Source organism: Episyrphus balteatus, chromosome 2, assembly GCF_945859705.1.
Source record: "Episyrphus balteatus chromosome 2, idEpiBalt1.1, whole genome shotgun sequence".
NCBI lineage: Eukaryota > Metazoa > Arthropoda > Insecta > Diptera > Syrphidae > Episyrphus > Episyrphus balteatus.
The window spans coordinates 83,476,738-83,499,886 of record NC_079135.1 but is presented as its reverse complement, the minus strand read 5'-3'; the positions used below and the strand labels follow the sequence as shown (position 1 = coordinate 83,499,886).

The following is a 23,149-nucleotide window of genomic DNA, read 5'->3' as shown; positions in this document are numbered from 1 at the left end:
TTCAAATAATAAAAATCCGCAAACGCGACACACAATCAATCGATTAACATTTGAATAGAAAACCGTTAAACATTAAGAATAAATTAAATGTTACATATACGAAAGGAATTTTTGAGTTTTATTTTGTATTTGTTTTTTTTTTTTTTCTGGCTAAATAAAAATTTAAATGCACGACTGGGTCGCACGTACAAGCTCTGTGGGGTGCTAAATAGCAAACAATTTGGCAATTCACTTTAATTACATATATGTCTAGTAGAATTTTTAATTGTTGATAATTTAAAATTGTGAACACATAATTGGACATGACTCAAAGGGGGCTAGGTCAGATAAAATAAACTAGAAGGTTCGAGTTTTTCATTCTCGTTTAGTTGGATTCTAAATAGTTTTACCTTATTGTCCAGACATTTGATGCGGAAAAATTGAAAATTTATTAAAAATTCAGATTTTAAGACATTTGAAGCTGCTAGCAAATTAATTAAAAATTGATTTTTTTTTTTCAAAGGACCTCGACCGGTTGTGCAAAATGGTAATCAATTGGTATTTTTCTCTTCTGGCTCTGAGGACATCTCTGGGCGATCAGAAATAAATTGCACGACTGGGGTCGCACGTACTTGCTCTTAGAGTTAAAGTTGCTTAAATTTTTAAGACTTTTTATATGTGTAGAAATTTGGAAACAAAAAATTCGTTTTTTAAAAAAAATAAAATAAAATCTGAAATTAAATTGCCCTCCAAAACAAGTATGCAGTTTTGATTGATATATTAACATGCATTTTTAGACAAAAAATTTTCAAAATCGTTAGAGCCGTTTTTTTAAAATCTAATTTTTTATAAATAATTTTTTGGAAAAAAAGTTTTAAAATAAAATTGGTATGCCATTTTGTAGAAATCACTAATCAACATCTAAAAACAAAATTTCAAAAAAATTCAATGTCCCGTTTTCGAAAATTTGATTTTTCAAAAAAAAATTTTCAAATTTTTTTTAAAAAATCCAAAAATTATTTTTTTCAAAATTTTATTTTTGGCTTATATTAAAATGCTTCTTCACAAAAAGTTTCGTTGAAATCGAATAAGAAGTTTCCGAAATAATCGGATTTGAAAAAAACGGTTCCATGGCAGGTACCGTTAATAATGATTTTCAAAAAAAATATTTTTCATTGGAAGATAGACCTTAGCTTAAAACTAACATTTGAATTTTTTAAACAAAATCGTTGGTGCCGTTTTCGAGATATTTCAATTTTACTAAAGTCGGTATTGCCATATACCAAGATACAATTTTTTTTCTTAAGAAATCCGACTTTTTTTTAGGTAATTTTTCCATATTATTTAAGTTTTTGTATTCTGAAAGGTTCTGAAAGGGTACAAAACTTGAATAATATGGAAAAATTACCTCATAAAAAAGTCGGATTTCTTAAGAAAAAAAAATTTATCTCGGTTATTTATGAAATATTCCCAACAATGTTATACCATTTTGAAAAGAAAATTGAACACACCAACTTTTAACACAACTTGCCGAAACATCGTAGTGCATTTTTTTTGACCTCGGGTCATTGAATTAGAGTCATGTAAAATTTTTTAGTACTAAGTTGGGTAAAAAAGTAATATTTTCTTTAAAACTAATGCAGCTGAGTTAAAATTTTTGAATGCATTTGATAGCAGGGTTATTCAAGGTTCCGTAACAAAAGAAAAAAATGAGAAAAATTAAGATTTGAAGTCACGGCACATGAAAAACCGTCACAGGGTGACCATTTTTTCGACTTTTTTTCAAATGTTCATAACTCCCAAAATATATGGCTGCGATTTTTTTTATTATTTTTCTGATAACTGTCACCACCTACCCTATCTACCGTTTTCTTTTCGACGTTAACTTTTGGGACACCCTGTATAGTACCTATATCGCAAGTAAAAAGCTCATTTCTGTACAACTTCAATAATATTTTTTGTTACCTGAAGTTGACGGCCGACTGTCTTGGAAATCAATTTTGTTTTTTTTTTTCTTTTTCTTTCAAATAAGTAAAGTTGTCTTCTTTCAGTTTATCTTGATTTTGTCGGTTGTTTCACCCTGAAAAAATCGAGGAGCTCAGAGCTAAAAATATATGTATTCTGATATACATATGTATGCAAGTAGGACAGTTCCGTGATCTCCTTAGAGGTAAAAAAAAACAACAAAATCAATTAAAAATGTAATTCCTTTAAAAATCACTAAATAAAGGGTAAATGACGTTTTCCCAAGACATAATCCCTAAACTAAAATCCCCAAACTCAAAATCCCCAAACTGAAATCTTTAAACAATAATCCCATCCATAGTAACTTTTGTTATGAAAATTCACAGACACTTCCATTTATTAACAGTTTTGACAAATTTCAAGTACATTCATAATCTTTTCTTCAAAACCACAATTTTCTACCATTTCATAACGGTAGTAGGTAGTAGAAACTGGACATCATTGAGAATTTGGAGATTTCGTGGAGATTTTGGCAAAAAAATTGTTATTTTGGAGATTTCGTTAATGGAGATTGGGATTTCGTACGACTCCCTAAATAAAAAATTTAGTATTCGCAAGTTTAGGATTCGTAAAAATATCGTGCTCGAAATAACAATTTTACATGACATTACGATGACGGAGAATGCCAAAAAAAATTGGGTTCAGTAATTCTGTCTGTTTGTCTGTCCGTCTAAGCTAATAGAGCGATTTTCTTCAAACTTGGTAGTTAACAGTTTTGGGTGACTAGAGGACAAATTGAAATTTTATTTTGGGACCAAAACCAACAGTACCTGTCATATAACGGAAATAGAAAAGTTAATTTTTTTTAAAAAACGGTTCTAACGATTTTCATCAAATTTTTTGTGTTTAGTGTAACACATAAAAGCTTCCTTCAGAAATAAAAAAATATTTTTTGTACCGTTATTAATGGTACCTGATATAGAATGTTTTTTTTTTTTTTTTTTTTTTTATGAATTTCGACAAAGTTGATTTCAAGCAAAATTCTTATACAGAAACTTTAAAACAATCATTACATACATTTTTTTTAAATTTTTCAAAAAAAAACAAATTTTTGGATTTTTAAATAATATTTCAAAAATTTTTTTTAACAGTCGATTTTTTGAAAACCGGTTGATAAATTTCATTGAAATTTCGTTTTTATGTGTTGAAAAATATTTTCTTAAAAATGAAATAATGTTAGAAAATTTGTATACCTATATAAACAATTACATTATTTTGTTTAAAACGGCTCTAACGATTTTCGAAAGCTTTTTTCTAAAAATTCATTTTTATGCAAGATATCAAATGTCATACTTGGTTTTGTGTAAAAGATCATTTAAAACCGTGTTTAATTAATTAGGTATAAAAACAGATTTTATTTCTTTTGCAATACTTATGAAATTCTTTAAAATATCAAATTTTAAACTTTCCTTTATTTTTTTTCATTTAAAAGCTTTAACATTGGAGTTACTTTTACCATAAGAGCAAGTACGAGTGACCCTAGTCGTGCATATTATTTTTTAAACAGAAACATAATCCTGGTCAACAAAATTGGACTTTTTTTTTGCCACAAGAAACAAGATATACTTTTCTAGAGGTTTTTGATGTGCTGAACTCGAATCCGAAGTCAGAAAAATTTGATTGACCTCCGTTTTTTTAAATATTTGGCCCTAGCAAGGTAATCCGTCGGATCTGATTTTTCCGATTTCATCCAAATTGGACAGTTTTCACCTGTCGGAAACACACATTTTTGTATGAAATCGGAGAATTTCCGTGATAAAATGCTAAAAAAACGTCATTTTGACTGTTTTCGAGGTTCTGTTTTTATGTGGGGTATAATTCATAATGAACAGTCGTTAAGAGTCAGTCGTTTGAGTACAACTACTAATTTTGTTGTTTTTTTAGTTTTGTTTAAATATTAAAATATTACCATTCTGCGAAAAAATATGAAAAAAAAAGTTTTTAGAACGTATTAGAATGTACTGAATGTATGATAGAGAATTAAATATACATATATATATAAAATATCATTAAAAGAACATCTCTTTAAATGGTCCGGACCTCCAAATCAAATTTACGATTTTATTTCTTGTATATACATGAACAAAGTCTTTGTTACAAGGAATAACAAGAAATTTTAGAAAAAATAAAAATCTCTCGAGTTGGTTTTAAAAATTTTTTTTTTTTCAAGAAATTGCTACAAAAAGGAAATTATTAATCGACAGAAAAAAAAAATTAAAATAAATCATTGATCCGATTTCAAAAAAATGTTTTTAAAAAATTAATCAATACATTTTTTTTTGAAAAATATTAAATAATTTAAGCATTGGTTACTGAACCGTGTTTGAAGAAAAATTATTACTTCTCAAAATATTGCTATTCTTTATATTTTTTATCGGTTAATGCAGGTACCTACCTACATGAAAAATCAGAAATAAAAAAAATGTTATGTTTATTAATTTTAATTTAAAAAATTGTGTTTTAAGTAATTTTTTAAATTTTAAAACAAGTTTTAGCTTTTTTTAAGTGAATATTATATTAAATTTTATTTATTTCGAAAATAAAAAATAAAAAAAAATTTCAAATTGAAACTAATATTAGTGAAACCAATACTGAAACTATAAGTTGATTTTGCGGGAGTTGGTTAAATATATTTAAATTATTTCAGGAAATTGCTGCCTTGCAAATTTTAACGACACCAACTCCAGTCCTAAGAGAAATTCAAATAAAATAAAATGAAATATTTTGTTCTAATTTAGGTTGAACCTCAAATATAATGTCATGAATATTCCGCACCGCATTGAATTGTAAGTTAAAAAGATAAATCTCAACTAACCCTAACCTCTAGAATGATTTTCATTCACAGCAATTAAGAGACTAGAAATATAGGTTATTTATTTCTGCGGTGAATCAAATTTCAAAAAAAAAGCACACTGACACAGATCAGTATTGTAGTTATATCTGAATTCTTGAAAGAAGAAAACCTATTACCAGCGGTAATGGCATCAATTAACATGAATTATTGTGGGTTATTATATAATATTTGAAATTATAATAACTTCTTGTTTGTTAAGTTGGAAGAGAAACAGAAAGTGTGTAGAGATACGGATATAGCGTATGTAAACATTCACAAGGTGATGTAAAGTCTGAAGTGTGATTTCGCTGGACCTACTTTGGGACCAATAATCACAGTGAAAACAAGTTTTAATTTTTTTTTTTGTCAATGGGTCTATCAACATTCAAGATAATTTACACAAATAATTTAGTATAGTTTTTTTTTTTTTTAATATTATTTTGAGGTGTGTCCGTTGTATGCCAGAGACACAGCAGTGTAAGTTAGGATAGGTTCACCTTTCTTTGTTGATGCTTTTAGCATTAAGGCGCACAAAATTTAATCATATACGCAATGACGAATGCGAATTCAATGAATGTACATTTTGACATATGAAAAGGTATAATTTGCTTGATCAAATAAATTATATTTTTCAAAAGTCACGAATGAAAGTATTTTTTTTTCTTTTTTGGAAACCGTGACTGTAAAGTCTGAGGTATAAAATTATGGACATTCATAAATATAAATAATAATTTAATTCGTAATAAATATACAATTAATATACCTACAATTGAAAGCAGCTCGTAGTCCATAATCTCGTAGAGGCCCTAACTACATTTTTCCTACTTCTGAGTTATGGAGGGAAACACTAAATCTAATATCGCAATTTGCATATAAAAATGAAAAAAATCAAAAGTAAATTTTGAATTTTTTGACTTATTTGAAGACCTAAGGTAAAAAAATAAATGAAAATAAATCAGAGACAATGCCCTAACTTCAAATATGTAAAAATATCAAAATGGAAAATTTTGTAGTTAGGGCATTTACGAGATTATGGGCAAAAACATTCAGAGCTCAGTTTTGAATTTTTTTAGAAGTTTTTCAACAATTTTGTCATTTTTATAAAAAACGTATTAAACGATTAAAAGAAAACTCTCTACGATTCACTTTTAGAAAATAGAAAAAAATCAAAGGATTTTTTGTTTATGTAAATAGTCCGGTCAAATTAGACTAAAATAAGGGGGTGAGGTTACATTAATTTCCAGCAAGCTGAAATTTGGTAGGATTGTTAGAAACACCATCATAAATTAAATCTAAAAAGTTCTCATCAATCCGAGACCTGGAAAAAAATTTACTTGGGGTCAAAGGTTACAAAAACTGGTTTTTCACGATTTTCACCAAAATGGTAAGTCTTATCAAAAAATTTTCCATGCAAGAATTGTAGAACAGATTATTATATATAAAAAGTGTCATGACACTTTTTTTCCTTAGACCCACCGTTTCTATGGTATAACGATTCAAAAAGTTGAAGTTGAGTTGTAATCGTCATAATCAGTCCTATTCTGAAAAAAGAACTCCCAACTGAAAAGTTCTTGAAATTTCATTATTTTTTTAAGCTTGAATTTCATTCTTCGATGGTTGAGAATACCTATGGGGAAAGTAAAAAAAAAAAAATGAAAATTTTCACCATTTTTCCGATTGAGGCCCTCCTCCCGAAACCATTTCCCTGGGAATTTTTGTTTAGAATAGGTCTGAATATATATACAGGGTGTCCGATAGAGAATGGACAACCCTAAAACGGCTAATAGCTACACTTAAGACTGTTCTAAAACCAGATAGAAAAAAGTTCTATCGCAACCAGTTCATAAAATATTGGCTTTTTTTCGTCCAGTGTATTTTAAATTTTATCATCTTATGTTTTCGTTCACTACAACCACGAATGAATGAATTTTATTTATTTCTTTTTTTTTTTATAATTTTCTACAATAAAAATTGGATGAGTACATAAGCACTTTAAAATTTTCAAAGCTATTGCACATTTTCTTTAAAAAAAATTTGAAATCTATTTTTTGATGCAAAATGTAAAAAAAGTATTTTATGAAAATTTTTAAACACCTGTGGTATAAATAAATCTATGGAAACCTAGGTGGCCTACTTTCTTAAAAATATTCTCCTCCTTTAAACACAATTTTTTTTTTTGTATTTTTAATTTATTTTAATTTCTTAAAAAAATATATCAAATTTTTTATGAATTTTTTAAAATCTTTAGTATTTTAACAAGTTTATTAAGAACGTGCGGCCCGGTTCCCGGATATTAAGCCATAGGAAATTGCGCCCGTAAACAATGATAACAAAAATTTCAAATTCAAGCTTTTTTCATTTTTGGCATTTTACGAGAACATGTATCTACAATAGTATACTAATGTAAATTTTTTTACATCATCAGAAAGTAGACATTTTAACGAACGAAATGCCTACCGACTTTTTTAAAAAAGCTGATATTTTGACACGAGCATCTTCGATTGAAAATTAAAGTGTTTCTTTTTTTTTTTTTGATATTAAGTCAAAATAAGGTAAAAAAATAAATATTTTAAATCAAATAAATTACAGTGTATTTGGGACATAATAAGGTAAATTTTCACAAAACTTCGAACAAAATTTTGTTTTGAAAGAAATAAAAATCAAAAACCAAAAACTCGGTTATTTGAATTTTAACATAAATTTTGAAGTTATGTGAAAAATTGTCGATATAAAACTTATAGATCTTTTTATTACCTACAACTTTGCCATGTAACTTTTTTTCCATAGGACTTATAGTTTAAGTGGAGTATTATTGTAATTTATTTTATATTCAAAATATATTTATTGTTGCGTTCAAAAACATATTTACAAAATTTTATAAAAATCCTCGATACAAATCGTATGTGATGTAAAATTCATTCTATGGAAGAAGCTGTTGAAATTGATCCTTCGCTTAGATAAATTTTTCTTGATGAATTGGGTAATAATCCAATCTTTGGCATTGTTGTTAGTTAAGCAAAGTTTTGCTATATTGACTTCACAATTGATTCAAGTTCAATATGATTTGCACAAAACAGGCCTTTGTAAGTCATTGACAGCTGATTTGTTTGTGTTGATGAAACACCATATATATCTACTCTGTGCTGTTTTGTTTTTTTCAGAAAATAATCATCTGCCAGTAGTTTTTTCTTTGGTTGTTCTTATACATGCTATAGAGAATATAAATCAATTTCAAAATGATTTCCAAATGAATTTATTGAATTGGCAACATATTGGTTCATTTTCTGATCAAATCAGTGCATTGCGCTTAAGTTTGAAATCCATTAAGTCAATTAACTAGCGCTAAAAGATTACAACTGAAAAAAACTACACTTCCAATTAAGTTTTCACCCATTCAGCAAAAATGTGAAACAAAAAATTACAATCAAATATCAAAAGATGTAAGACCACATTCTGACCGACCGACTCTGTCAACATACATTTCTGCGCAATGACAAAAATCTCATTGAATTCAATGCACATAAGGGCATTGAATTATTCCAGTCTCACAAGAACCACCAAGCGGATTACTTTTGTACCTGGGCTGGGCACCCCAATGTGGTTATCAAAGCAATTAGCATACCCTTAACATTACACTCAAAGCCACATTCGTTTACTCGTTCAGTATGTTAACAAGACAATTTTCAACCGGTTCAATTCCCACTTTAACTCACGTCCGTCGTAGGAAGCTGAAGCTGGTAATATGTATGTGTATAGGTCACTCTATACCCGAGTCCATGGCACTGTCACATCACAATATTATACGACTCGAAGCCCATAGATGGACGAACAAACTATATCATAGCCGGATGAAATGCGTGCACTTATTTCATGCATCACCTTGCAACCCGTATAGTTTCTGTATACTCTTATTGAGTTTACTTTTTTTTTTTTTTTCAATTCCATAAGAGTGTTATGGCAGTTGCGGTGGCTTTATTGACTTTCCTTGGACAACTCTTTGAGCATTTTTTTTTTTTGTTAGTTCCTCTGGGTTGAACGCAATCAAATAGGCATATTTCACCACGAGTTGTAATTTGAAAAATGAGTTTTCATTCATACTGGGTGAAAAAGAAGCCTTTCCTCAGCTTTAACTCCAGCGAAGAAAACGTTAACTAATCGATCCTGTTTTGGAGTCAAGACAAAACTACTGGTGAAATTCTACTAACACTTCAAGTATCTAGTTCACTTGCACTACTTTAATTGGAATCAAATAGTAAAAAAATTAAAAAAGAAAAAAAAAAAAAACTACGTGCACATCATGGCTTGAATACGCGTCTAAGTAGTGCGTTTGCAGCAATTATACCTATCTATGGGTGTTTTCCCTGATTGCGGGTGAAGTTATTATTAGCTTAGAGCAAACATATAAAACAAGCTCTAGCTCATGCATTTATTCGTGTCAGGTAGCTATCCATAGTAATTACTTTGATACGTGTTGAATTTGTAATTGGAAAATACCAAAGAAGGAAGAAGCCTAAGTATTTCATAATATATGCAGACTCGTTTATGACGTGTCACACTCTTGATTTTCTAAGCCGGTTTCTGAAGAGTGATAGACAAGAGTGCATGCTATTTAAAAGTGGTTTTATCGAATCGTTATGGTGTCAACTGATCTGTTAGACAAAATTAATGCTTGTCAGATTAAAAATGTTCGCTTCTTGTCTTGCGTCTTTAGTAGAGTAACTAAAGCAAATTATTAGGGAACCCGGCTTAACAGCTCTGATTTTGACGATTTTTTTTCAAACTTAGGTAATTAAAATTACTTTAAAGTCTATAGATTAAAAATTGCCGGTGTTGCCGTATTGTTTTTTAAAATTAAAATTAAATTTTTTTTAACAAAACCATTTTTTTTGCTTAAATTTCATAAAACAAATGATAGCAAAAGATTCTCTAGAAAAATTTAAAATGACTTTTTTCCAAACTTTTTCTAATAAAATATGAATTTATTTAAAAAAGTGTTTGGCCATAAATATTATCAGTTGAATTTCGAAGCAAAAAAGCTAAAATATATCACACTTTTGAAAAAAAAAAAATGAAAAATTACTTCAATTTCAATGGTTTTTTTTTTTATTAAAACTGAATTTTTGCTATTTAACTTTCAACAGTAAGGGTTATTAAATGAATAAAAAATAATTTTATGTTTAGATGTTGAACTTTAAAAAAAAAAATAAGTTACATTTTTTTTCAAAACTTTTATTAAAAAAAGTTCTTCGAAAATGAAATACTTTTGAATTTTTTTCATAAACCGTAATACATATTGACATTTCCTTTTATAATTTAAAATCATAATAAATGCGGCCAAAAAAAATTTGAAAATAAATGCATTTTATATTACGACCAAGTTTAAAAAACGACATGTTAAAATTTTTTCAATAATTTTTTTTTTTTCAAAAATTTGAGGTCAATTACCAGTTTTTCAAAAGCCGTTCATTCAATTAACTTAATTTTAATTTTACATATATGACTAAGCTTCTAGCTTTTAAAAAATGTATATTTGAATATTGTAGGTAATGCCGTTGTGTTCAAATATTTTTTTTTGTGTTTGAAGTCAGTTAATAAGAAAATTGCATCTATCGCTTGAACTATGGAAGATTGGCCCTCACTCCCATATATTTTTTTTCCTTGAATTTCCTAGACAATCTTTTGGCATCAATTAATTTATGAAATTTAAGAAAAATTTTTGAAAAAAATTTGTTTTTGTTCACAAAAATCTTCAATTAAATTTAAAAAATCAAAACGGCAACACCGGAAATTTTCAATTTATAGACTTTAAAGTATTTTAAATTACCGACGTTTGAAAAAAAAGATCATCAAAATCTAAGCTGTTCGGCCGGGTTCCCAAATATTGCCAATTTTTGAGCTTTAGTTACTCCACTATTCTATATTATTGCTTTATTGAAAAAGCACATCATATTTCTAATAAATGGCACCAATTGTTTTAATTGGCAGTTAGTGTTGAAAGTTCGATAATAATAATTTTCCTGCATAAACTAACGGGATTTTATTTTTGGATTTTAGGAAAGTGCCTAAAAATAATTATTAGATAGTTTTTTGTTTGAATTTTTGCATTTATGTACACAAATTAATTATGTTATTATTATGACATTATTATTTTAAAATTTACGATCTTGGGTTACTTGTAAGGAGAACAAAAAAAATTAAAAACAGTTTTACAAAAAAGTCTTTGAGATTGTTACAGAGCTAAGAATATTGATATGTACTCTATACTGGAAGACTGGAACAATCTTGTGAATACAACAAATTAAAAAAATTTTACTAGCGTTTTAAGGTTTGTATTTTTGTCAAAAAATCAGTATTGGAGACGTGAGAATATCAGAATGTAAGATCTTTAGATGACAATTTTTCAAGGTATTGGTATGCATCGCTCCTCATTAATATCCTGAATTAAGCGTTTTCTCAATAGTACTGAACAAAGTGTTTAATTTTTTTTCTATCAGAATATTGAAATGCCCATTGGAACTATTTTACAAATCTCTGAAGGTAACTTAACAATAGTCTATTGTAAAATAATTTTGTAAACATAAATAATAACAACTACTGTTTTAGTCACAACTTTATTTATCTCATCTCAACAAAATTACTGATCTGTTTACAAAATTATTTTTTATCGATTTTTATGACTTTCTCAATAATTTAAATAAAATATTAATAAAAAATAAACATAAAAGTATCTTTACTACAAAAAATTCCATTAAAATGTGGTTTTATTGAAAACTTTCACAAAATTCAGTGAACCTAAACAAAGATTTTGTTTTTGTTTTGCTAAGCCCATAAGACCTATTTTGGTCAAAAAGATCACTAAAATCATATTGATGATCAAGAAGAAAGATACAAAAAAGCAAAGTCTCATCACATTTATACACATTATGCTAAGTACAGACCCTCTAAAAGTTTAAGTATTTAATAATATAGAAGATATGCACTTAAAAAGTCATAATTTTCTTATTTAGTGTCTTTAATTACCTACAAAATGGTACCCAAAAATTTAATGATAATCATAAAACAATGTTATAAGATGATAAGTTGAAGAACACTCAACAAACCATGCATGCATATATGAAATTGAAAACTTTAAAATACCTATCTAAAGTTAAATTAGTGTTTCTCGATGAAAATGAAGATTTGAATTTAATCGAATAATAGTATAATTTTATATGTATTTAGCTTCAAAAGTTGTTATATGAGAAAGAGCTTAAATCGATATTTATAAAATGAGAAATTCGTAAAATGTTTGCATAAATTACTAAGCTGATTCATTGAACTCCCCAAAATCCATTGCATAATAAATTCAAAAACTAGCTATTCATCAATATTTCAAAACACACGCATAAGCAACCGGTGTGTGATGCATGTGGATTATACCATTTTGCATTATACACGTACACTTTAGCTGTGTATAGGCTATTTGGTTATATAATATAGTTAAGCTTCCGTGTTTGTGTTTAAATTATTAAGATTTTAATGACTGTGCTGAACGAAATGAATGAAGTTCAGATTTGATATTAATCTTTTGATAGTGGAAGAGAGGTATAGTCATATTGTGGGTCACATATGTACCTACTCTTTGTCATATAATATAAATTTTGCTTCGATTTGACCTTTATAATTTTTTTTTAACATACAACAAACAAGTGAAAGTATGGAGGAAAAAAATGTAAAATTAGATGTTTTTTGAATTTTGATAGGTCAAAAATTCTTTAAATTGCAGATCCAAATTGTCAGTAAAAGGGTCAAAATTTGGACTTCAAAATTCTGATTTACAAAATTCTGCTTTTTTCAAGAAAACTCAGTTTTTCAAAATTCTGCTTTTTTTCTATTCTGTCTTTCAAAATTTTTCTTTTCAAAATTCTGCTTTTCAAAATTCTGCCAGCATTTTTTTTAACAAAAAAATTCTACTTATCCTATTTTTTTTTTCATAGCACATGCGTTTACTATACTAAAATACATCTCATTAGTGATTCTTAAGTTATTATTAACATTTTAAAAATCAAAACAGAATTATGAAAAGCAGAATTTTGAAAATCAGAAAAGCAGAATTTTGACAAAAGAATTTAGACCCCGGCATAATTTTGACCCCAACCCTCAGTAAAACAATGGAGAATAAAAATCTTTGTGAGGAAATAAACTTAATTCTGTTTTAGTTTTCAGTAAGCAGTGTCAATTATGCAGAGTAAACAAATTGCTTAGAAGTTCCTGGAGAACGTATTGTCAATAAACTGATAGTGTCATGTTTTTGATATTCAAAGTACTTAATAGGCTTATTATTTGTTTCTTTGTCTCAACAAAATTAACCAATTTATCTTGAATTATACGATAATACATTCATAGAATTTATTTGTAACCAAAAGAACTTCCTACAAAACTTAATATAATAGACATGAATATATTGTCTTATTAAAAATAATAATTCATGAATCAAAAATAAATTAGATAAGATAACTTACATAATGAAAAAAAAATTCTTTGATAGCTATTAACTCCAATTGAAGTTATGCTATTGTGATTCATTTTAAGATAAATTAAAAATCCGTTAAGCTCTTGCTACATCGCAATCGTTAAAAAATAACCTTTGTTTTAAGATTTCAAGGTCAAAGCTTATTTGAAGAAGAAATTAGATGTTTTATTTATGTAAGTGATGATAGAATGGTCAGCAAAAAGCAACGGATACTATTATTTGGTAATTTAATTTAAACAGTCACTGTGGCGTATGTGTAACTTTTTTTTCTGTTACCAAGAAAATAATTCAAATCTAATATCAAATCGTTACTATCCTTTGTTCAAGATGAATTGTAATCACTATTATTGATAACTCAACTCATTGGCTTTAATGTAAAGATTGTAGGTACTCAAGACTCGGGACCAGGTAGTTTCTCAAAACAAGAGTTTATCAGTAAAATTGTTTGTACTTCAGTCCATTCGGGGTTTCTTTTGATTTATTTTTTGTATCCTTCTATTGAGACCTGCTGACTTTTTGTAGTTAACCTGTTTCATTTCAATATAATAATAAATGCCGAATGATTTGAACGAATAATCATAAAGAATAAATAGAAAACAGTTATACCAATTCATAAATCATTCTTTTAAAGTATAAAATTTTCCCTTTTAAAAAACAATAATATTAATTCAACAATGTGGGAGAAATTACATTTAAAATTAAATCATTAGCAACGCCAACGATTTCTATTTAATATCTTTTAACCCAGCAAACAAATTTTTTGTAAATGTATTAATCTCTAATAATAAGAAGCCGCCACAAACCAAGAGTAATATTTCAAAAGTTTTGTTAAAATTCCAGTTGATTCATAATTTTTTTATTTTCTGATTCATTATTTGAATAAAATTTGCAATTAAGTATTGTAACACTTATGGCTTTCTAAGTTATTTCTTCACTCAAATTTTATATTGAATGAGGTGTATTTTTTTGAGTCATTACTCTTTTTGTATACCTACATTTTTTTGTTCATGCGTGGTTTCATGTATTTCAAAAGAAAATTGCGGTGACAAATTCTTTTGATTTGGCAATTCGACTGGCCATGGAATGTTGATGCTGACAATGTTATTAATAATATAGCATTTTGCTTATTGTATTTATTTTTATTGAATATTATTATAAACTTTTTATGATTATATGAAAAATTTTAACAAGAGAGCTTTTACCCACTTATTAAAAACTGGATTATTTGTAGAAATTTTGTAGGCAGTCAATATAGGACTAGCGTCATGTAATTTGTTTAAACTTTTAATTTACAGAAATGAACAGAAAAAATACACTGGTCAACAAGATTTTTACCACAAGAACCACAATATACTTTTCTATATATTTTCGATGTGCTGAGCTCGAATCTGAAGTCAGAAAATTTTTATTGGCCTCCGTTTTTGAAATATTACCGTTAGAAAATGCCGAAAACGTCATTTTGGCTGTTTTCGAGCTTCTGTTTTTATGTGGGGTAATTCCTTATGAAAAAATTTGTAACGGTGCATATTGGAACTAGTTTTATTCTTCCAAAAAAAGTTTTAATCTTTCCGATATCTCTTTTACTGCCCGAGATATTTAAATTTTAAGGAGTGGTCTTTCACTCAGAAACAACACTGGCCAACCAAATTAAACTTTTTTTGCCACAAGAACCAAAATATACTTTTCTAAAGGTTTTTGGGTTGCTGAACTCGAATCCGCTATCAGAAAAATTCTATTGGCCTCCGTTCTTGAAATATTACCGTTATAAAATGCAAAAAAAGGTTTTTTTTTATAACGGATATATTTCAAGAACGGAAGCTAATAGAATTTTTCTGACTGTGGATTCGAGTTGAGCGACCCAAAAAAGTATATTTTGGTTCTTATGGCAAACATTTTATGACCAGGGACTTAAACTTTAGATTAAATTTAGTTTCTCTTTTGCTTACTAACTGAAACTTAAGATATCTCGAGCAATTAAAGAGATATCGGGAAAAATTAAACAGTTTTTGAAAGAAGAATACCTGCTCTTATAATCACCGGTACAAATTTGTTTATAATGAATTATCCCACATAAAAACAGAAGCTCGAAAACAGCCAAAATGACGTTTTTTTAGAAATTTATAACGGTAATATCTCAAAAACGGAGGCCAACCAAATTGTTCTGACTTCAGATTCGAGTTCAGGACATCAAAAACCTCAAGAAAAGTATATCTTGGTTCTTGTGGCAAAAAAAAAGTTCAATTTTGTTGACCAGTGATATTTTTTGGCAATACGATTTAGGAATAGGTAGGGTTTTAAAAAAAATTCCAATTTCTTACAATATAAGAGGATAAATAATGATCTAGTGTTTCGATCATAAATTTTCATTTGTTTGTAGAAAAGAACATTTACCTATTTGGTTCTGCTAACGAAATTTTGTTTTTGAAAAAAAAAAAATTATATTAATTTAAAAGAACCTATGAACATCTAAAAAACTGTGTCAAAAAATTTCAAAACAAGACGGTGTTCACATTGGTCGTACTTCGCCGCAGGGTAACAAAAAAAAAAAAAAACAATTTTATTTATAATATACCTACTTGATTTCTATTACAAACTTAAAAACAAAATATTTTTTGCAAACAAAAAAATTTTGCATAAAAAAAATGTATTTATCGCAACTCAAAAATATTTCATTAAAAAAAAACTTTATTGAAACTTAAAAATATTTGCATTGAAAATTTATTTTTCTGTATTGAAAAAAAAGTTCAATGCAAAATGTGTGCCTTAAATATTTTTTTATATTCATGGAATTTCTTACAGTTTTTGATAAAAAATTAGATATTAAAATTTAATATTTAAGGCAATATAAAGCCAAATAGTCAAAATTAAGAGAAATTCGACGAATATTAAAAAAAAAAAAACTTAAATTTTTTTTAATGCAAAATATATTTATTTGCTATAAAATTTTAATATGCAATGCAATTTTTTTAATGAACAAATTCTTACTTGCAATAAATGTTTTTTTTTTTTTTTCAATGCAAATATTTGTCAGTTGCAATTAATCTATACTTTTTAATGCAAATATTTTTTGTATGCAAATTTTATTCATTTGCAATAAAATTTCAAATTTCAAATGGATGTTTTTTTTAGTTGATGTTTTTCCAATCTACTCCGCTGATTTATTTTGACAGAAATGTCAAAATGAATCAGCGGCGGAGTGAGGCTAATGTGAAAACCGTCCAAGAAAGCTAGAATCCGTTTTTCAAAGCAAATATAATATGCACGACTGAGTCACTTTCGTAGAATTTTAGCTCAGAGGGCTTTATACAGGGTGTCCAGGGTGTGTAAGAAAAAAACTGTTTCTTTTTTCAACAAAGGTTATAATAATTTATCTTTCTTCATTTTATAAAAATCAAATTGCATGCTTCATATCGACTATTAACTATTTAGGAAATCGATAGTATTTTACTTAAGTACTCAATTTCAGTGTCACTTTGTAGGTCAAATTCACATTAATCAGCTGTCAGTCAATAGTCAATTATTTGACAACTTTGTATATCCAATAAGTTCTTAATGCCGAAACATTGTTTCTGCTGTCATCATGATTTAAATGCTTCCAATAAAATAATTATAAATGAACATGTGAAAATAAAATAAAATGGTTCGTATTTGTGTCACATTTTTAAAGTGGGCGAAGAAATTGACATTTTTGTCACATTGTGTCTGTGAGCCTATGTCGCGCTGATTCACTTATCGAAATTGTACACAATATGGTGCAAATTAAATTTTTTTCTTGCCAATCCTTGAAAAAATATTTAATACCTTTAAAGTTCCATTAAAAATTCGAAAAAACAAGAACTTTTACAAGACTGTAATAATTATTGCTTTGATAACTCACTCCTCTGAAATCAAATTCGACCCAACTCAATCGACATGAAGTGGATTAATGATTGAATGATTGGCATAGGGAATTCAAATGAATATTATTTCAACGTGTGTATCTGCATTTGTCAACCATAACGAATTGACTGACTATAAATCATTAATGGAACATAATCCCAATGCCAACAACCACTACAACAAACGAGAGAGTGCCTGTTTAAACTTACGGGACAACCTGTCAGTTCTGCCTGTTGGTGGGCTCCAAGCTGTCTGTTATAGCTTAAGAAATGTCTTGTTTGGGACAGAAAAAAAAAAAAAAAATTCTGAAACATGTTGTGTGAAAGAATAATAATATAGAAGTTATATACAAAAGGCATGAATCTTATTTCGACACGGTAAGGTATAATATAATATGGTTGAGGATTATTATCAACTGTATTATAGAAATGTCATCTTGACCACTTGAGGGAGGACAGGTTAATTAAGAATAAACGAGGGTCTACCCGATTATCATGGTCAAGGTTGATTGGTTTGTTTCGATTTCGAGTGATTCTTCCTCAGGATTTCCTTTTTATAATGGCTTTTAAATTTCCGTATAAATTGGATATTTTGAAAAAGATTCTTTTATAAATAATGGTTGTTTGAGTATGGAACAGATTATTGCTTCCCGTATTTTTAAAATCTTGTCTCATTAAAAGATTTTCCATTCAGTGGTGACTTTTTGTGTGCGGGTGTTAATGGATAATAAAGTTTAAGTGGTAACCGTGGTAAAAAAAGGATAAATAGATGAATCTAGATAACAATGATCCAGGTTTGAAAATTGTCTCCAACATGAGTTTCCTCTTAAAATAATTATTGCTAAGAGATTTCAAAAGATATTGGACTGGACAGTTTTGTTACACAAAACAATTTTACACTTGCACTGATGAACACTATACAAATCTTCCTCTAACCTAAATAGTTCATAGAACTTAACCACCATAATTTCCACTTTCCAAAGGCTTTCACTATTATGTGTTGTATAATTTAGTAATTTACTAACATCAATATAAATCGACACAAAACTAGTGATGGGAATTATCGAATAAAAACTATCAAACTATCGATAGTTATAATATATTAATTCATTCGATAGTTTTAAATCATTCAATCATTCATTCACTTAGTTACTATTTTCATTCGAATAATTTTTTAATTCGATAGTTTTTTTTTCATTCGAATAGTTCTCTGAAAATGAATGAATGAATGAATGAATGAATGAATGAATGAATGAATGAATGAATGAATGAATGAATGAATGAATGAATGAATGAATGAATGAATGAATGAATGAATGAATGAATGAATGAATGAATGAATGAATGAATGAATGAATGAATGAATGAATGAATGAATGAATGAATGAATGAATGAATGAATGAATGAATGAATGAATGAATGAATGAATGAATGAATGAATGAATGAATGAATGAATGAATGAATGAATGAATGAATGAATGAATGAATGAATGAATGAATGAATGAATGAATGAATGAATGAATGAATGAATGAATGAATGAATGAATGAATGAATGAATGAATGAATGAATGAATGAATGAATGAATGAATGAATGAATGAATGAATGAATGAATGAATGAATGAATGAATGAATGAATGAATGAATGAATGAATGAATGAATGAATGAATGAATGAATGAATGAATGAATGAATGAATGAATGAATGAATGAATGAATGAATGAATGAATGAATGAATGAATGAATGAATGAATGAATGAATGAATGAATGAATGAATGAATGAATGAATGAATGAATGAATGAATGAATGAATGAATGAATGAATGAATGAATGAATGAATGAATGAATGAATGAATGAATGAATGAATGAATGAATGAATGAATGAATGAATGAATGAATGAATGAATGAATGAATGAATGAATGAATGAATGAATGAATGAATGAATGAATGAATGAATGAATGAATGAATGAATGAATGAATGAATGAATGAATGAATGAATGAATGAATGAATGAATGAATGAATGAATGAATGAATGAATGAATGAATGAATGAATGAATGAATGAATGAATGAATGAATGAATGAATGAATGAATAAATGAATGAATGAATGAACTATTCGATTATTCATATCATTCAGTTACTAACTATTGATAATTCAAATCATTCGATAATTCCCATCACTACGATAAAACATATACATTTATGTAGTAACACACTGATTAGAGTTTGTATATGGATTAAGGACACATTATTTAAGTAAAGCTATGAGTATTGTAATACAAATATCACTATACCGCTGCTCAACATGCAACAAACAAAACATAAGGTCGTCAAATTTGCTATTCTGATTGAGCTTGACCAAACACTTACCTCCTTTCTCATTCAATGCAGTTGCATGTTCCAAAACCACCATTATGCATTTAATAGATGGGCCTGTTGATATTATAGAGAATCTAACATATCGTAGTGCAACTATTTAGGGATTTCTAAAATGTTGATTACTTACTGCCTCATTAGATGGTCTTATTCGTAAGCACGTTGTCGCCAGTAAATTTATTGCTGACTAGGTTTGAACTAAGTTATCAGCTTGGCAAATAAATGGTTTTGCGAATAATATTGTTTGTATTCTCATTTCGCATGACTATGACGTTTATAAATCTTATTGTAATTTACAGGGATTTTCTTTTATTTTTTAAGTTGAAGAAAACAAATAATATATGAATGACGTGTATGTATGATTGATTTATTGTGGATGCAATTGATTTGAAGAAACTTAATAACATAAAAAGGGTAGCCAATTTGAATAGAAAAAAGAATTAGGTATGTTTTATGTAGGGGAGGTTGGAAAAAAGAACTAAGAAAGTTATCAACACGAATTTAATGCCTTTCTACAAAACATTATTTTTTATTTGTACAATAAAGTTATTATTCTTAATTTTTTTCTGTTAATTAAAAAAAAAAAACCACCTCAAGTTGGTCAAATTATAGGTACTCCAAAACCAGAGTAGGTAAGATGGCTTTTTGATAATAAAACTATAAGGAAATAGTATTAAAAAAAAAAAATTTTATTTGAAACAAAAAATTAATAATAAATTAATTAAAACCAATAGAGGTAATTATATATTATTATTATTATTATTATATACATAGTACTTCGTACATGAATGCACGAACTACTGACACTTATCAGCGCGGCAACTGAGGCCATTTGGCTGAGACAACACCAGACAATGACAAAGAGAAGGACAGATAGACACAAAGAAAGAACATATAACATAGAACTACGTGGCACAGAGGAGGAGACATAGTTGAAAATTGTCTCATATTATCGCACAGGTGGCTTCAGTTAAGCTGGCGATTTAGAAAAAACTTCTGAGCCGACCGTTGGGCTCGAACCCACGATGTCTGGCTCTGAAGTCATCTACTTATTCCTCTGTGCCATGGCCACCTGCCCAATAGAGGTAAACTTGCAACGTTTTCTGCAAGGGAAGAGCAAGGGTTTGAAAGCATATGCGGAGTTGTAAACTACAAAAATGATTCGCGATTAAAACACCAGTGGCTGATTTCAGAGCTTACTACATTGTTTACATCAGCTACATTAATGACTTTAAACATTTATTGCGGAGGCCTGTTGGACTTCCCGAAGCATTTTTTTTTTTTTTTTTTTTGAACATTTGCACTATTTAAACCATAACAAATATTTCCCGAATTTCAAGTCTTTTTAAGTCTTCTTTATGTTCATAATTATTTGTATATTTCGTACATTGGGTGATATGCATAAAAAAAGTAAATGCTTTTACTAGAGAGTTTTCATGTATACAGGGTGTCCCACAGTCACCGCCCCAAACGAAAACCATGGATTTCTGAGGTCATTTTAAGTCGAAAAACTTAAGAGGTAATTTTCTCGTTTTCGTCCCGTTTTCGAGTTACCACGGTTTTTATGATTTTTGTTCTCTTTTCCCTTATCTAGCTTTATCTTTGCCAAACTACGTTTGATTTGAAAAATTTTTTTTACAACCAATCAAGAATTTATTACAGTTTTAGTTTGTCTCAAAACTTTTTTTTCTGCGGACAACCGTTTCTCCACAATTTTGCATCAAACACAATTTTCTTCGTTTTTTAAGTTGTTTTTTACACTTTCATATCATTTAAGTCAAAAAAACACGTTAATGAGTATTAATTTTTTGTGCTTTTTATTAAAGCCCAGTTTATTTTCATAAAAAAAAATAAGTTTTATTTCATAAAAAAGGCTATTGAAATTAATTAAAAAAAATAAACAAACTGAGTTAATTAAATAAAAAATAATTTTTAAATACAAAATTTATTTAAATGAATTAAAACTTTTTCTGAGCTTTATTTATTTGTTCTTTTCTTAACCACAATAGCTCAGAAAAAGTTTCAATTCATTTAAATTAATTTTTTATTTAAAAATTATTTTTTTTTTTAATTCACTCAGTTCGTTTATTTTTTTTTTTAATTACTTTCAGTAGCCTTTTTTATGAAATAAAACTTATTTTTTTTATGAAAATAAACTGGGCTTTAATAAAAAGCATACAAAATTAATACTCATTAACGTGTTTTTTTGACTTAAATGATATGAAAGTGTAAAAAAACAACTTAAAAAACGAAGAAAATTGTAGAAATATTTGACTGTTAACAGTCGAATTGTTTTTTCCTGAACACCGTTTATTATTAATAAATATGATTTAAAATCATGAAAATATAAAAAATATAAAAACCAGCATAAAAGTGTTCATATATGCGTTTCGCCCCGATGTAATGGTTGGGCTCATCAGAAGATGAACAATGAACACTTTTATGCTGGTTTTTATATTTTTTATATTTTCATGATTTTAAATCATATTTATTAATAATAAACGGTGTTCAGGAAAAAACAATTCGACTGTTAACAGTCAAATATTTCTTCAGTGCCATAGCAAGGAAATAAAAATAGCTACAATTTATCTTCTTTGAAGACTTGTAGCAACTATATAATTCGTAGTTGCTCTATGCAGCTCGGATTATATGGAGTCTCGATTTATTCGGGAAAATATGCGTCAAGACAAGGTGTAATGGTCATCTTCTGATGAGCCCAACCATTACATCGGGGCGAAACGCATATATGAACACTTTTATGCTGGTTTTTATATTTTTTATATTTTCATGATTTTAAATCATATTTATTAAGAAGAAAATTGTGTTTGATGCAAAATTGTGGAGAAACGGTTGTCCGCAGAAAAAAAAGTTTTGAGACAAACTAAAACTGTAATAAATTCTTGATTGGTTGTAAAAAAAATTTTTCAAATCAAACGTAGTTTGGCAAAGATAAAGCTAGATAAGGGAAAAGAGAACAAAAATCATAAAAACCGTGGTAACTCGAAAACGGGACGAAAACGAGAAAATTACCTCTTAAGTTTTTCGACTTAAAATGACCTCAGGAATCCATGGTTTTCGTTTGGGGCGGTGACTGTGGGACACCCTGTATACTATTTTTGATATGCATAAAAATCAAGTAAATGGTGAAAATTAAGTATTTACTATCAGTCATAGTAACTACTTTTTTGGATGAACTTTTTCAGCAAATACTTTATTCCGTATTCATAAAAACTAGTAAATACTTTTTTACTTCAGGAATTACTAGATTTTATCAAGGTTACAAAATACCAACTTGTAAATCTCATAGCATATACTTTTTTTTTATTTTAACACCGTATATGAAGCCGTGGAAATAATGAATAGCAGTATTAAGTCACATTTGAGGCAATCGGTTCTTGATATTTATTAAAATAGGGTTGTTAATTTTTTTCCAAATGGCAGAATTTGTACGTATTAAATTCCCAAAAAGTCTATAAAAATCGAAGACCGGGTTTTGAATCAAATTATAAACAACTTTATCGTTTTGAAAGGGA

At 27.9% G+C, this 23,149-nt stretch overlaps 1 protein-coding gene across 4 annotated transcripts in view; it reads right to left on the bottom strand.

Moving 5' to 3' along the window:
- LOC129912604 (neurogenic protein mastermind) overlaps positions 1 to 23,149 on the bottom strand; it is an 81,958-nt gene that overhangs the window by 36,018 nt on the left and 22,791 nt on the right. The window contains exon 4 of one of the 4 annotated variants that reach the window (XR_008771872.1): positions 1,946 to 2,059. The exons of the other annotated variants lie outside the window; for them this stretch is intronic. The gene's annotated coding sequence lies outside the window, so the exon portion shown is untranslated. Of the gene's footprint in view, positions 1 to 1,945; positions 2,060 to 23,149 lie in introns of those variants that run through there. 4 annotated transcript variants of the gene reach the window in all.